The sequence below is a fragment of the Cyprinus carpio genome, chromosome A6 (genome assembly GCF_018340385.1).
Source record: "Cyprinus carpio isolate SPL01 chromosome A6, ASM1834038v1, whole genome shotgun sequence".
NCBI lineage: Eukaryota > Metazoa > Chordata > Actinopteri > Cypriniformes > Cyprinidae > Cyprinus > Cyprinus carpio.
Genome location: NC_056577.1, coordinates 32,879,455 through 32,893,919, shown reverse-complemented (window position 1 = coordinate 32,893,919; position 14,465 = coordinate 32,879,455). Strand labels below are relative to the sequence as shown.

Here is a 14,465-nt window from a genome sequence, read left to right as displayed (position 1 = left end):
AATATTTCACTTATTAAAAGATGTCCATTAATTTGGGTCTCTTTATAAAACGTGGGAGTCAAAAAAAAAAAGAAAAAAGGGCCATAAGTAGTATGCGGTCATATTGACTCATATTGATTTTTTTTTATTAAATTTAAAACAAAATAATGTAATAATGTCTAATTTTTAAGAAATATTACAGATGCTGAACTGTTTTTAGGTAAATGAGTGAAATATGTTGATGTTGTCCTTCCATTGAAGCTCAAGATGCTCTTTGAACATCTCAAATAATGCTGGAGAACATGATCATCAGGTCTGTGTTCATTTCAGCTCCAGTACTGCTGCCATTAAAGCAGAAGAGGAACGAACAACAGATACAGTGACCAAACTAAGCACCTCATTACATCTGCCTTATTTAACTAAATTTATATTCCCGCAGTACACTGATTATTATGTTTGTGAGAGTGGTCCATGTTTAAGTGTGGTGAACCTCAGAGTTCCGCGTGTAACCTGGATGTGCTGCGAGTTCCCAGAGCTCACATGGGTCTGCCTCTGAACCGCTGCAGACGGGACAGTTTAGTGTTCCTGTGACTGCAGAGCAGCTGTGATGACAAGCACTTGTTCATTCACACACACAGACCTCGACCGATTTAAATAACCAGTACTTAAAAGCCTTTATAAAATTATATGACACACTATGCCTCAGTAAAAAGTACTGAATATGAAAATCAGCACAGACAGATGACAATTTAATGGAAAAAAATACATCAATTAAATGGAGCGGAATAATTTGAGGACTTTGTAAATATACTAAATGATTCCCTTCTGAATACCACGGTACTTGGATATATATCATAGTTTTGAAATTTTATGCATATATTATAAATATTTATTTATATACTTTTGATAGTAAAAGTCTGTGGTATTACCATTCAGAAGTGAATAATTTAGTGCATTTACAATCACAATTTAAGAAAATGTATAATTTTTATATTTATTTCTGTATTAATTTTGTATTTTAATATTTATATATTTTATTTAATTTTTATTATAATTAATTCGAAGTTTTATTAAACTATCAAAAATGTATATTTTAAGACTTGAGTCATTTATACACTGTATTTAAAGGCTATGTATATACATTTATATTGATTTTAAAATCCGTGCACAGAGCACAATGAAAATGTAACAGCAACTTTTTGTGATTACGTCATTATGCCCTGGCGGGAAATGGCTGCAATTAATTAAAGATGACCTTGTTGAGGCCGTCATTTCCACTCAGCGGACAGTCGGATGGCAACCTTTGCTAACTCACATTTGTTTTAATTTACTGCCGTGGTAATGGTTGTTATAAGGCAGCCGTTGGCTCTGAAGCCTCCTCATTAATTAAAAGAGCATCATGGGTTGTGTGAGGCTCAGAGGCAGATGTTAAGTTGCTCATGGCTGTCAAACACTCGTGTACGGCGGGCAATCGTGTGTTTATCTGTCTGGGATAACCTCAAGACATGGATATTGTGAGCAGCGTTTCCATATTCTGTTAGATATGTATAGGATTGAACAAGATCTGGCCTCTGCGCTTCAGATAACGCTTCAAGTTATAATAAGAGCTAATTGAGAGAGTTTTCTTTTGACGTTTTTGAGGTATAAATGTGCATATTTAGAATTTGGTGAAAACACATGAATGAGATCTCTGGTAATCTGTTTCATCTGTTTCTCCTAGAAAGCAATTAGATTAAACATAAAGACTTTGATTGAGTCTCCTGTTCTCCTTCAGTAATCTTCAGTAAGTCTCTCCTTGAGAGTTTCAACAGCATCTCCCAAAGTCTGCAATCAAAACCCAGAGATCTCAATATGAGCGCAAACATTTCTCATCATTCTTCCAGTATCATCTGATCTGAATTGCCTTGCACTTTAATTTTATAGCTTTATACAACATTTTTATACTTCTACTGAATTGTATACATGCTGCATGTCAGCTGTCTCATTTGTGTGCAGTTTTATATGTCCCAATGAATTTTAAGTGAAACCGCTAAATTAAATGAAACATATCTGTAAACTTTGTTACATTTTACAATCTACGAGCAATATAATTTTCCTCTGGGCAGCAAGCACACACACCATAATCACATTTCCAGATTAACCAGATGTCAAACAGACCTGTATAATAATATAACTTTTATTACACTACAATTTTATTAAGCTGCCTTAATTAAAACTAATCTCTTTATTTACTGTATATTTGTTTTCTATTTCTAGACTTGATTTACATTTATAGGCTGTTTAAATTATTACCTTTTTTTTTCCTGTTTAAAAAACAACAAGAGGATAGGACTTTATTTTTACTTTATGTCCTCTCATTTATAGTCATTTATATCTGAACAGCAGCGTCCCAGAGAATGAGAGCGCTCTCTAGTGGTCACTGCTAACCAAAGACACACCCCATCGCTTGTGAGGCTCTTTTGACAAGGTCAGTTTTTTCTTGCTTCCGTTATTTAATGTGCATATATGCAAAGTGCATGCAAGTGGCAACTACTTTGACCAGCTATATTTGCTTGTGGCATGACATGTTATACCCAATTTAATTTTAAGATGGATATTTAACTTAAAAACAATTAACTAATGAAGAAAAAGACTTTTTGGTATTTAAGGCACTGGCCACCATTTTATTTATAAATCTTAATGGACGCTATTCAAAAGTTTGGGGTCGGTAAGATTTTTTTCTGATGCTGTTTAAAGTCTCTTATGCTCACCAAGGCTGCATTTATTTGAACAAAAAATACATTAAAAATTTTGAAATATTATTACAGTTTAAATAATTGTTTTCTATTTAAATATATTTAAAAATGTAATTTATTGCTGTGATCAAAGCTGAATTTTCAGCATCATTATTCCACTCTTCAGTGTCACATGATTCTTCAGAAATCATTTTAATATGCTGATTTGCTGCTCAAGAAACATTTCTGATTACTATCAATGTTAAAAACAGTTGTGCCGCTGAATATTTTTGTGGAAACCACAATGAATATTTATTTTCAGGATATAAATCTTTTGTAGTGTTATAAATATCCATACTGTTACTTTTGATCACCTGAATGTGTCATTGCTGATTAAATTTATATATATAAAACATTTAATGCACGTGTATGCATGCATAAATGAATCAGTCTTGGAGGTTCGTGTAACAACACAAATGCAATAAAATATTCTACTGAAGGGGCAACAACAGTGCATGAGCACAACAATAGCTGCTACAAATGGCTCTCCAATCGGAATTCCAAGGTTGTCCCTGACCGATTGTTTGCATGATTGAGGTGAGGTCAGCCGCAGTATGACTTCTGCTCCTCACAGAGTGTTTCAGGCTGGGCCGCTGAATAGCCGTCCCGGCCTGTAATTACCGGGTCCATTGCCCTGCCTATTGTCATGCATAGACGAGCAGGCACGACCCAGGGAGCACAGACAACATGCCAAACTAAATGTGGGGTGTGGCGGGTCACCTAGATCACCATCTCCTGATAATTACCCACAAGCCTCAGTCAGTAAAGGTGGAGGGGTCTGGGGGAAGGCGCAGGTTCCCACACAAAAGAAAAAACCGACAATAAACACATAGCTACATAATGACTCATCTTACCTTGCCTTTTTTTCTCCTCCCTTACAATGGAACTTACTCATTTCTTTTGCTTTATAATTACCATGAGTGAGAGCAGGTGGGGTGAAGGTACAAGTGAATTGTTACACAAGTGCAACCCTTTAAAGCCCAGATTGGCTTATGATAGGATGAGAAGATCGCTTTTGTTGAAGGTGTCGGCTTTGCAGAACATCCACATTTCAAAACGTTGTGCAATCGATTTCAAATGAATGTATACAAGCGATTCGGAAATGGGCATCGCGGGATGAAAGTTGTGGCACATCCCGTGTGGTTTTGCTTAAGCTTTATATAAGGCATAAAACCACTTTCTACCATCCTCAGGGCAGTAGTTACCAGGTGAGCCCAAAGAGTATAATTAACTAAGACTGTTGCAGTTAAAGAATATAGAGCGTGTCAGAGAGGCTTCTGTCAACTTTGGCCTTTGGCAGAAAACAGGGATTAAATTAGTCAGAGGTTCTTCTTTGTGTGTGCACATAGCCAGAAGGTCTGTGTTATGAAGAGATAGATAGATAGATAGATAGATAGATAGATAGATAGATAGATAGATAGATAGATAGATAGATAGATAGATACCAAAAATATGTTATAGGAATCAATCCCATTTTTATTTTATTTTTTTTACATTCCAAATGTCCCTTTTTTATTGTATTGAGAATGTTTCTTTTTATGGTTATGTGAACATTTGAGCAACATTCCATTCTGTCTTTTTGAAAACGTTACATTTGAATGTTCTCTCAACGTTTAACACTCTCGTTTTTTATATTTAAAGAACATTTGAGTAACATTCCATTAATTTTAAAACCATTCTAAAAATGTTATTTCTGTATGGTTTTCAAATGTTCAAGATGCCTTTTTTTAAATGTATTTACAGTTTCTTCATGGTTATGGGAACGTTAGAGGAACATTTCATTCCATCAGTTTGAAAAAGTTACATATGAATGTTCTCTCAACATTTAAAACACCCATTTTTACATTTTAATATTTTTTTCTTGACTTTGCACATTATAACCACATTCCATTTTATAATTTTGAAACCGTTATGACAATAAAAAAAAAAATTATGTTTTTAAACGTTCAAAATATTAAAAAAAAAATGTATTAAGAAGGTTTCTTCTTGATAATGCAAACGTTAGAGGAACATTTCATTCTATCATTTTTAAGATCTTATGAGAATGTAACATTTGGATCTTAAAACATCATTTTTTTTCATATTTAGTACATTAGAGAAACATTCCATTTTATAATTTTGAAACCATTATGATAACATTATTTCTGAATGTTTTTTTTTTTTTTTTTTAAATGTTCAAAACAGGTTTAAAAATAAGAAGTTTTCTTCTTGGTTAAGCAAACATTACATAAACATTCCATTCCATCATTTTGTAAGTGTTATGAGAATATTGCATTAATTTATTAATGAAGAATGTCATCAAACAGTTCTGAACAATTTCTGAGAATGACAAACAACATCATAATGGCGTTCTGAGAATATTGTTCCAAGAATGTTTCCTCTCAACATAACGAGAACATATATCAAATATTAATAATGTAAGAATGTTCCATAAACCTCATTTTAGGAATGCTTGTCCAAACATTTACATTAGATAGATAGATAGATAGATAGATAGAGTTCTTCAACTGTCCACCACAAAAACAAAGAGAAAAGAGGCAGAAGAAAGCAGCATCTAAACACACTGACATTTGCTTTGGATTTAGGATGTCTCATGAAAACTCTCTCATCTGGTGAGGATTGGTTGAAGTGGACAATAAGCCTCTGTCCCATGTATGCTTTTGTGTTGTTTTGACTTTTTTTGTAAAGTGGTGGCACATGAGGAGGGGGCGGGCTGGACATTTTCCCTCCATTATGTTTTAATCATCTTTGTTTCTAGCAGTTCAGAGAAGCTTTTCTTCTCCTGTCTCTCTTTCATTCTTCACCCGCCGCTCTTTTAATCGGCTCTGTCAGCTCAAAGCAGCACAGTCAGATATGATCCCTTTTAGTGTTTATTTACCCCTAAACAAGCAGATAAGCATATGAAGAGAAACGTCCCGAGGGCTGAGAGAAGCCAAACGCAGGCTCTTGAATTACCCCTGAATTAGAGAATACCTGAAACAATACATGAAGCAGCAGAACAAAGGCAATGGAGACGATTGTTGTTTGCGTGTCTCAAACAGGCAGCTGTGTGGAGAGCAGGGAAGGTGGTTTGTAATATAATGAGCAAGGTGAGACGTTGTTTAAGTAAATTACCAGCACTGGGACTCTAGCGTGACAGCGCTGACTTTGTACACTCAAGTTCTGACTGACAGATGCATTTGAACGGATGGGACTCTGTGAGAAGGGGACGCTCTCTCAGAGCATAACAGAACTGATGTATCTTTTACAAAGTCAATCACAATATTTCCATAACATATCTCTACTTAAAGACAAATATATTCATGTACAATACTGAATCTATCCCAGAGAAAATGTGTATTGCTCTTTTATAATTTGAGACCTTTCATGTGTTTAATCATATAAAGTCTATGTGTCATATTTAATACTAAAATTTAGATCTCTTAATGATCAACATGATCACACAGTCTGCTACATGCATGTCAAATATTTACAGATTTTTATACATGTAAGAATAACTGTGAGATGAACACTTACTGGACTGAAGCAACTTCGCTTAACTTGATCGTCCATAAAATCATGTTCAAATGTGAGTATCAAATAATAACAAAACTCATCATAGAAACATCATCTAACTAAACACACATTATTCAAAGAAATACATTGCATTATATGTTTTGATAATTTAAATATCATCTAAGAAATATTATTGGAGATATAGAGTGACAACTGCTATTTCTATCATTTTATGTAAGTATCTGCTATACTGTCATAAAGATCTGATTGATTTACATCACAACCATCACAATTTCCTACTTTTTGTCCATATTAATATCAGCATCTGCACCAAATTACATGCTTTTGCTCAGTTTTTCTCTATATTCTCACTATATCATACTGTATTAGCCATAAAAGACTGATGTAACAAATATAAATAAATATAGATATATAAAATATAAATTTATATACATAAAAAAAAAAAAACATATGCTGACTCCTAAACACATATAGAGCTTTTTTGTCTCAAGGTTATTTATTTATTTTTTTAATTTTAAAAGGGTTTTCTGATTATTTTTTATTGTAATTATTTAATTAATTAGGTTTTACGTCGTTCAGTATCAACTTGTCTTAGATTTTTCTTCTAAAAAAAGTATTTTAGAGATATATAATTAATTTCATGAGAAATATCTTGAGATTGGTATTTTACCAAATACAACTAACATTTTTTTAAATGTAGATTACTGGTCTTTCTCCAAGAAGACACGTCTAAACGAGAGACTTTTGTCTTGATTTGTTCTCTAGTTTATCTCGGTGCTCAAATATCTTTTGCATGGTTATCTTTGCAGCTTTTATCACCATATTTTGAGCTGAGACATTCGAACGTTAAGCAAATCCTCACAATGAGCCACCAAACGTGTACTTCCAGAAGAGCAATGCATTTGCAAGTTGCAAATGATGGTGCAACTTGTAAAATTAAGTCAGTAGTAAATGTAAATTACAAACCGCTTTATATTTATATGCATAAAAGCTGAAATGTTGAAAGAAAAAAAAAAGCTTCAGGAATGCATGGGTTTAATCAATTGGCCAAATATGCCACCTATTTTAAAAGGCTTATCTTGTGAAATAAGATAAATAGTTTGTCTTAATGAGCAGAGATAGAGCACACAACAGGATGCAAATGAATTTGGGCCTGGGGTGTTTCCAACACGATGCATTCAAGGCAATTAAGACTCTGCCGCTTTCTACAACAGGGGTCAGATTCCCTACAGATCATCCCAATATGACATGAAAGATCTAAGAGAGCAGCTCGGCGTGTCAGAACTTGACGCGAATCAGGGTGGCGATGAAAAGGAAGAGTTGGATGAACTTTGATAGACATCAGAAATCTGGGAAACAAAAACAAGGTCTAATTCTGCCAAGAAAAAAGGAAGGCCGTTTCTTTTGGAGATTGTTTGGATGGGAAGGAGTTAACCTTAAAGGCTTTAAGGTTGACCTGAGTTGTAAAACTTTTTTTCCACTCCACCTTTGCATAAATCAAATGAAAAATGCCAAAGTTAAGGACCTGAAATCTATCTCCTTCTCTTTATAGGGCTTGACTAGACCGATTAGGTGGTCACCCCACCCCAAAAGCTTCCCTTCCCATGATGCCTCGGGCTACGACGCCACACCCTGCGACAGCACTCCCCCCTCCTGAGTGGGACGATCTCTGTGCAGGTAGGACGGGTAATTAAACTTTTACATCGACTCTCTTCTCTGGTGTAAATCAGCTTACTGTCACAGATCCATTCTGCTGGAAATGACAGTAAAGTGAGGGCTGGAGCAGTTCAAGCTAAATAATAATAAAAAAGCTCTTGTTATTGACCCACCCTCATGTTGTTTTAAACTCATTTGACCCACAAAAGGAGTATCTTCACATAACACATATTTCATAGTGACCAAAAAACAAAACAAAAAAAGAAGTAAAATAACAATATAAATTAAACAATATAAATAAATAACAATATAAATTACTTATATTGCATAAACTAATATATTTATATTACTTATATATATATATATATATATATATATATATATATGTTGAAAATTGTATTTAAAAAAAATTAAATATATATATATTTTTTTTAAATAAATAAAGAGAAAAGAGATAAGTAATAAAGAGAAAAATAGATAATAATATACTATATATATAAATGTTATTTATATATAAATTTGGTTTTTGTTCTAATCAAAATAATTTTCAAGCTTTAGTATTTTGAGTCTGTATATAAAGTATATAGTATGAAATATAAAGTGTGTGTGTGTGTGTGTGTGTGTGTGTATAATTTTGCAATTTATTAAACAAACAATTTTGTCATTATTTTTAATTATGGAAGTTGACATCTAATATATAATTTTGTAATAAAAGCTCAAGTTTAAACAATGCAAAATATTGACTTTTGTTCAATTATTCTTCTTTCGACTCCAAAAAAAAAAAAAAAAAAAACTTTCTCATTGTTGCTATTTACACAGACCAGTTCACCTAAGGGGTCAGATGGATTTCACAGATGGCATATTTAGTTCTAACAGTGTTTTGTAATTGGAAATCATGTATTTTAGTGTTGACATGATTAGCATGCTTCTGTTTGCTTCAAAGCTGTCTTCTTGCAGCTGTGTTGACACTGATGAATTTACTAGCGAAGAGCCCGAGGCAGACCATCACATCAGTGGGAATAGCTCACATGCCTCTCACTGCTCTCACTGCCAAAACATAGCTCAGCCTCCATGATAAAACTGCATGAATGGTGCTTTATTTCTTTCATTTGACCCCCTTTTTTTGCTATAGGTTTTGATTTGAAACCTGTTTGTTAGAAGAAATTTTTTAAACATGCATTTCACTAAAACAAAACCTTCGAATATTGTGATCCAAAATGTATCTCGATAGAAGCTTTTTGAAAATAAAATAAACCTCCTATTCCATTCCATACCTTTCTCAAAAGATCCTAACCGTTAATGAAAGAATGTTGACATCCTAAAGCAAATATGTACATATTGCAAAAATATGAGTCAAACAAACCCTCTTAAAATGTTTGCAAATATATTCAGAAGGAAATAGAATACATTTCAGGGTTATTTATATATGTTTTGTTTAAAAATACATTTATGTGTGTTTACACACCCATCTCAGAATGAGCTGCTCATTTGCAGCACGCAGATCACGCTATAAACTTCTCACTGAATATGAATCAGGAATCATTTGAATTGGCCGCCAGGAGGCTGAATATGTAAAATATCAGTTTAGAATTTATTCAAAAAAAAATAAATAAAGATCTCTTAACTAAGCTAGTGTTTTGAGTCTAAGAAAACAAGAAAAATACTTTATATTTGTTGATTCTTTGGGGAAGGTAAAGTTTCAGGAAGAGGAAATGGTGTGCCAGGTTAAGATCCCCGTGTCTGATGAGTGCAACATCAAAACCATGCCAGCGTTTGTGAGTCAGAGGTGTTTTGCATACATATATATTGACTATAATGAGCTTGCCTTCCGGGTTTAACCCTTCAGCTAAACGCAGCTTGAGAATCAGACTTGATTTTCTTTTATGTGAACATTATATATACACACGTTTGGAATTTTTAAAAATATTTTTTTTTTTTTTGGAAAAAGTCTCTTCTGCTCACCATGACTGTATTTATTTGAATAAAATGCAGAAAAAACCCAGCAAAATTGTGAAATATTATTAACATTTAAAATAACTGTTTTCTATGTGAATAAACTGTAAACTGTAATTTATTCCTGTGATCAAATCTGAATTTTCAGCATCATTACTCTTTAGTGACATGTGATCCTTCAGAAATCATTCTAATATGCTGATTTGCTATTATTAATGCAGAAAATAGTTGTGCTGCTTCACATTCTTTTTTTTTTCTTTCTTTTTTTTTTTTGTGGAAACCGTGATGCATAATTAAAAGTACAACTGAAATGATTAAAAACTAAACAGGCATATTTTTAAAACAACAAAAACTAATAAAAATGGCAAAAAATGGCAAAAAAAAAATATATATATGAGTTAACTCAATATGAGTTAAAGTCATGGAATAATAGGTTGCCATGACACACTGATCATATTTTTATTTTTTTTTACAGTGTACTTTCTGGTGACCCGGTCTTGAACATACAGTATTATTGTTATGCGTTTGAAGGACACTTAAGCCTGTAAAAATGCAGTCTGACTTACAGTAATTAAACTGCTGTGAGTTCGTCAGAGATGCTGTCAGTTTTGGCAGGTAATTGATGTGTGATTATCTCGCTTCTTGGCTCACGCTGAGCCGATTGTGAATGTCACTCATTTAAGCAGGACGTTAAAAAGTTTCTTTAAAGTAGAGTTTAGGGAGCTGCCCCGACAAGTTATGCAGGGCGAGAGGTTAGGAGTGTGTGTGTGTGTGTGTGTGTCAACACTGTCATACGGTGTTGAGTCTCATTTAAATAAACTCTCCGTGTTCCACTTAACAGCTTTCAGAAGTATTAATAGTGTAAACTAAATAAATGCCCTCTGGGTTCACCTTCATTGTTTTGTTGTCAATATATTGCCTTACGAGGACAATACGCTTTATTAGATGTCACACACGAGTCACTTGTCAAACAAATAAAATATAAGCAGGATCACTGATCGAATTAAAGGTGCTGATCGCGTTTAAGTGAATGTGTTATTGTAGGAAAATTCAATATGAGTTCTGCACAGTGCACTTTTTATACAAGGTTTCAGAGTGTTTAAACATCATTTGTGAAATGTGCTGATTGTATTTCATGATTATGACCATATTTAAGCATTTGTAAAAATGTGTGTGTATAAAAAGTCAAATATCTTATACAACTTTGTAAAAAAAAATTTTGTGGTGTAAAAATGAAATTTTCACAATTATTTCACAAATAATAACAGAGAAACAGCAAAAACACTGAATTAAACAGAATTTTTCTACTCAGAATCAGTAAAAGGTGCTCTAATACATTTTATTTACAACTTTGAATTTTTTATTTATTTTTTTTATTACAGTGCACATCTGCATTTGGCAGTCTCTGTGTGGCCCTCTTTTTCTTTTTTTTCCCAGCAGAACCACAGGACCCAACTTATAATTATGCTCTTTGAGCACATCCAGGCCTTACCGTAGTAAAACCCTTTCTGAGAAGGGCTAGCGAGCTCCAGATCTCCCCTGCATTGAAGAACTGTACGTGTGATGGAACATACTGACTCAATGAATCACAGGTCGGCTTGTTGACAAGGAACTGTCATGCTTTTGAAAATGAAACAATAACTTTAGATACCAGCTTATTATATTAGCGGTAGAACCCAGCACCGTCCTTTCATGCTGCGTAACAAACGCCCTTTCATCCCATAGCTGAATGAACATCGTTTCATTCTTTAAACAACTTGAACATTCATCTAAAGTCACAAAGTGCTTTTTATTATCACATGTGACAATGATACAAATAACATTTTAATAAACATTTTAAGGAAGGAGCAAAACTGTTAATAGTTCCCACATCTATAAGATGTAAATAATAAAAATAAAAAATAAAAACTTTAGCTTACACATGTTTGAGTAATTTTGTAGCTTCGGAATCCAACGTCAACGATTATGAAAATTAAATATTTTTAATATTTCGATTGTTTCTCTTTCAAAAATGGAGATCAAATTGAGCTTAGATATCTTTCTTAGAATTCACAATGATTTTAATAGCTTTGATTTTAAACATTTCTTTAGGAATTTTCAAGTTGTTTCTCAGAATGTTCTTAAACATCTGATCAAATCACTTTATATCCACATTGATTTTATAGCTTTTTGTAGTTTTACAGCTTTGATTTTCTATTTGGTTTTATAGTCAAAATTAAGATTTCTTTAGGAATTTTCACACATGCGTTTTCTCTGAAACAGAACTGGAAATAAATTTAAAAATAACAAATGACATGTTTAATATCTCATTTGTTTCTCTTGCAAAAAAAAAAAAAAAAAGATTAAAGGGTGAACAAATGGAAGCTTCAGTTTACGCACATTTTTCAGAATTGTGTCAAATATATATCAGAGTAAATAATATTCACAATTACCTTATATTCACATTAATTTCATAACTCTGTACTTGTGAACTTACATTTGTTTCTCTGAATTTTCTTATTAACACTTTATAATAAGGTCTCATTTATTATAATTTATTAATGCATTAACTAGCATGAACTAATAATGTGCGATATATTTGTACAACATTTATTAATAAAAATGTTCATGTTAGATCACTCTGCATTTACTATTTTAAACAAAAACAACTTTTGATTTTAATGTATATTTTGAGATTAACATGAACTAAGATTAATAAATGCAATGCAACACAAAGTATTTTTTTCATTGTTAACTAAAGTAGTTAACTAATTTTAGCCAGTGAAACCTTGTCGAATTACCATGTCTCTTCAAATTAGAGTAAATGACCTTATATCCATATCCTTATAACCTATGACTTTTCTCTGAAACTGAATTGATACTTAAATTGTAACATGAGCTAAAAACCTTATTAAATCTCCAAAGTTATGAAAACAAAACATAAGCAATATCCAGTGAATGATGCAACTCCACAAACTCTGTTCAGGGCAGGGTTTAGTAATAGACGCTTGTCGTGTGCAAGTACAGCGGTGTAAATGCTCACACTAAATAGTGCTAATGTGGTTAGAGCCCTTTCTAGGGAGCTTGTCCACACCCTCCTCACCGCTCTTCCCTCAAAGTCTTCTCCTCTTCCTCACGTCTGTATGAAAATATGCCTTACGAGTTGCTAATATATCAACGTGACTAATCATGCCTTTCCAGTTTGATTCATGGCTCGGCTGACAGGTTAAATTGCCGGTGTGGATCTCTGGCACGGAATAAGAAGAAATTGAGCTGGTTTGGTCCCGAGGCGATGGACGGGGGGAGGAGAACGTGCTGGTGGGAAGCAACCCACTGCGGCTTTCTATCCTTTCTGATTTATGCCTCCTCTGATGTGCAAAAAACAAATGAAGCAGTGTAATAAATGTTCTTTCTGTCTCCATATATATACATGTTGGCCGTTAAGCTTCAAAGTTTGTGCAGTTGTCGGCCTTCCTTTATCAGATACTGTGATTCCTGAACTCTTTGGTGTGTAAATCTACCTGTAGGTTCTTCCGTGAGAGAACGAGTGGGAAAAAACGTAATATGCTGTATACAGAAAAGTGTATGAACTTCATTCTTTTGTCATGGAAATGAGGGTTGACTGGACTGAAAAGAAAATGAAAAGCTATATCCTGGTCATGCGTGGAAACCTCTGAAACAGATGGAAAACTGGCTTGAGAAACCTGGATTCAGTAATCAAAAATATTTGGAGGATGTAAATGCAAAAAAGCCCCCATGAAATCAGAATTGGAGTTTTATGGGTTGTAGTCCATTGATTTGCTAGACCTGTGGTTCTTGACTGGTTTTGCTCTAGGAAGCTGTTTAAGCATGTGCTTGTTCTGCCTTAGTGTGCATTTATTTTAAGAGATGTGTTAATCTCTAAATACTGTGGATAAGGTCTTGTGATCATCCATATTTTATCTACTAAACAATGTAGATATGAAACAAACTGTAAAATTGAGCAGCAATGAGAATAATAAAAAAAAACGATTCTACTAAATATTGTAGAAACTTAATTTTCTGTAAAGTTGCTTTGCAATGATTTGTATCGTAAAAAGCACTGTTAGATGTGGCGACGACTCGGGTCGTATCTAATATGTAATTTAGCTGTGCTACAAACTGTTAGATGTGGCGACGACTCGGGTCGTATCTCTAAAAGAACTAAAGGAACATAAAAATGAACTTGTTAAGGTCTCTGAGGTCTTACACCCCGTCCCACATTCACAGTAACACATGTGGCTCGAGCAAATTAGCACGTCGCTGGCTAACCCAAACCCTCCCGCGTCTCCACTTACACACAGAGCTTTCTATTTCCAGCCCGTCTTTACGGTGGAGTTTTACAGTTCATTGACTCGACAGCTTGTTTACATGCAATAAATTGATGTGAAAATTGCCGCTGGAGCAGCTGGTACATTTGAAAGCCATTAGAGGGACACTGATGATGGAGCGGCTTTATAACCTCGTAAGACCTTGCTGACTCAAGCTTTCAATTATCTCGGGGTGAATAAATCAACTTTAACATAGTTTGGTGAAAAATGAGTCGACGTTGTAGGTCTGCAAGGGTCAGTTTTTCCAGAGTACCATAAT

General features: G+C 33.8%; 1 long non-coding RNA gene across 1 annotated transcript; it reads left to right on the top strand.

Annotated features, from left to right (window-relative positions):
- The first annotated feature begins 1,269 nt into the window (after positions 1–1,269).
- LOC122145380 lies at positions 1,270–13,781 on the top strand. Its single transcript, XR_006160310.1, has 3 exons — positions 1,270–2,446; positions 7,822–7,946; positions 13,059–13,781. It is a non-coding gene; the product is annotated as an uncharacterized LOC122145380 (long non-coding RNA).
- Positions 13,782–14,465: the final 684 nt, after the last annotated feature.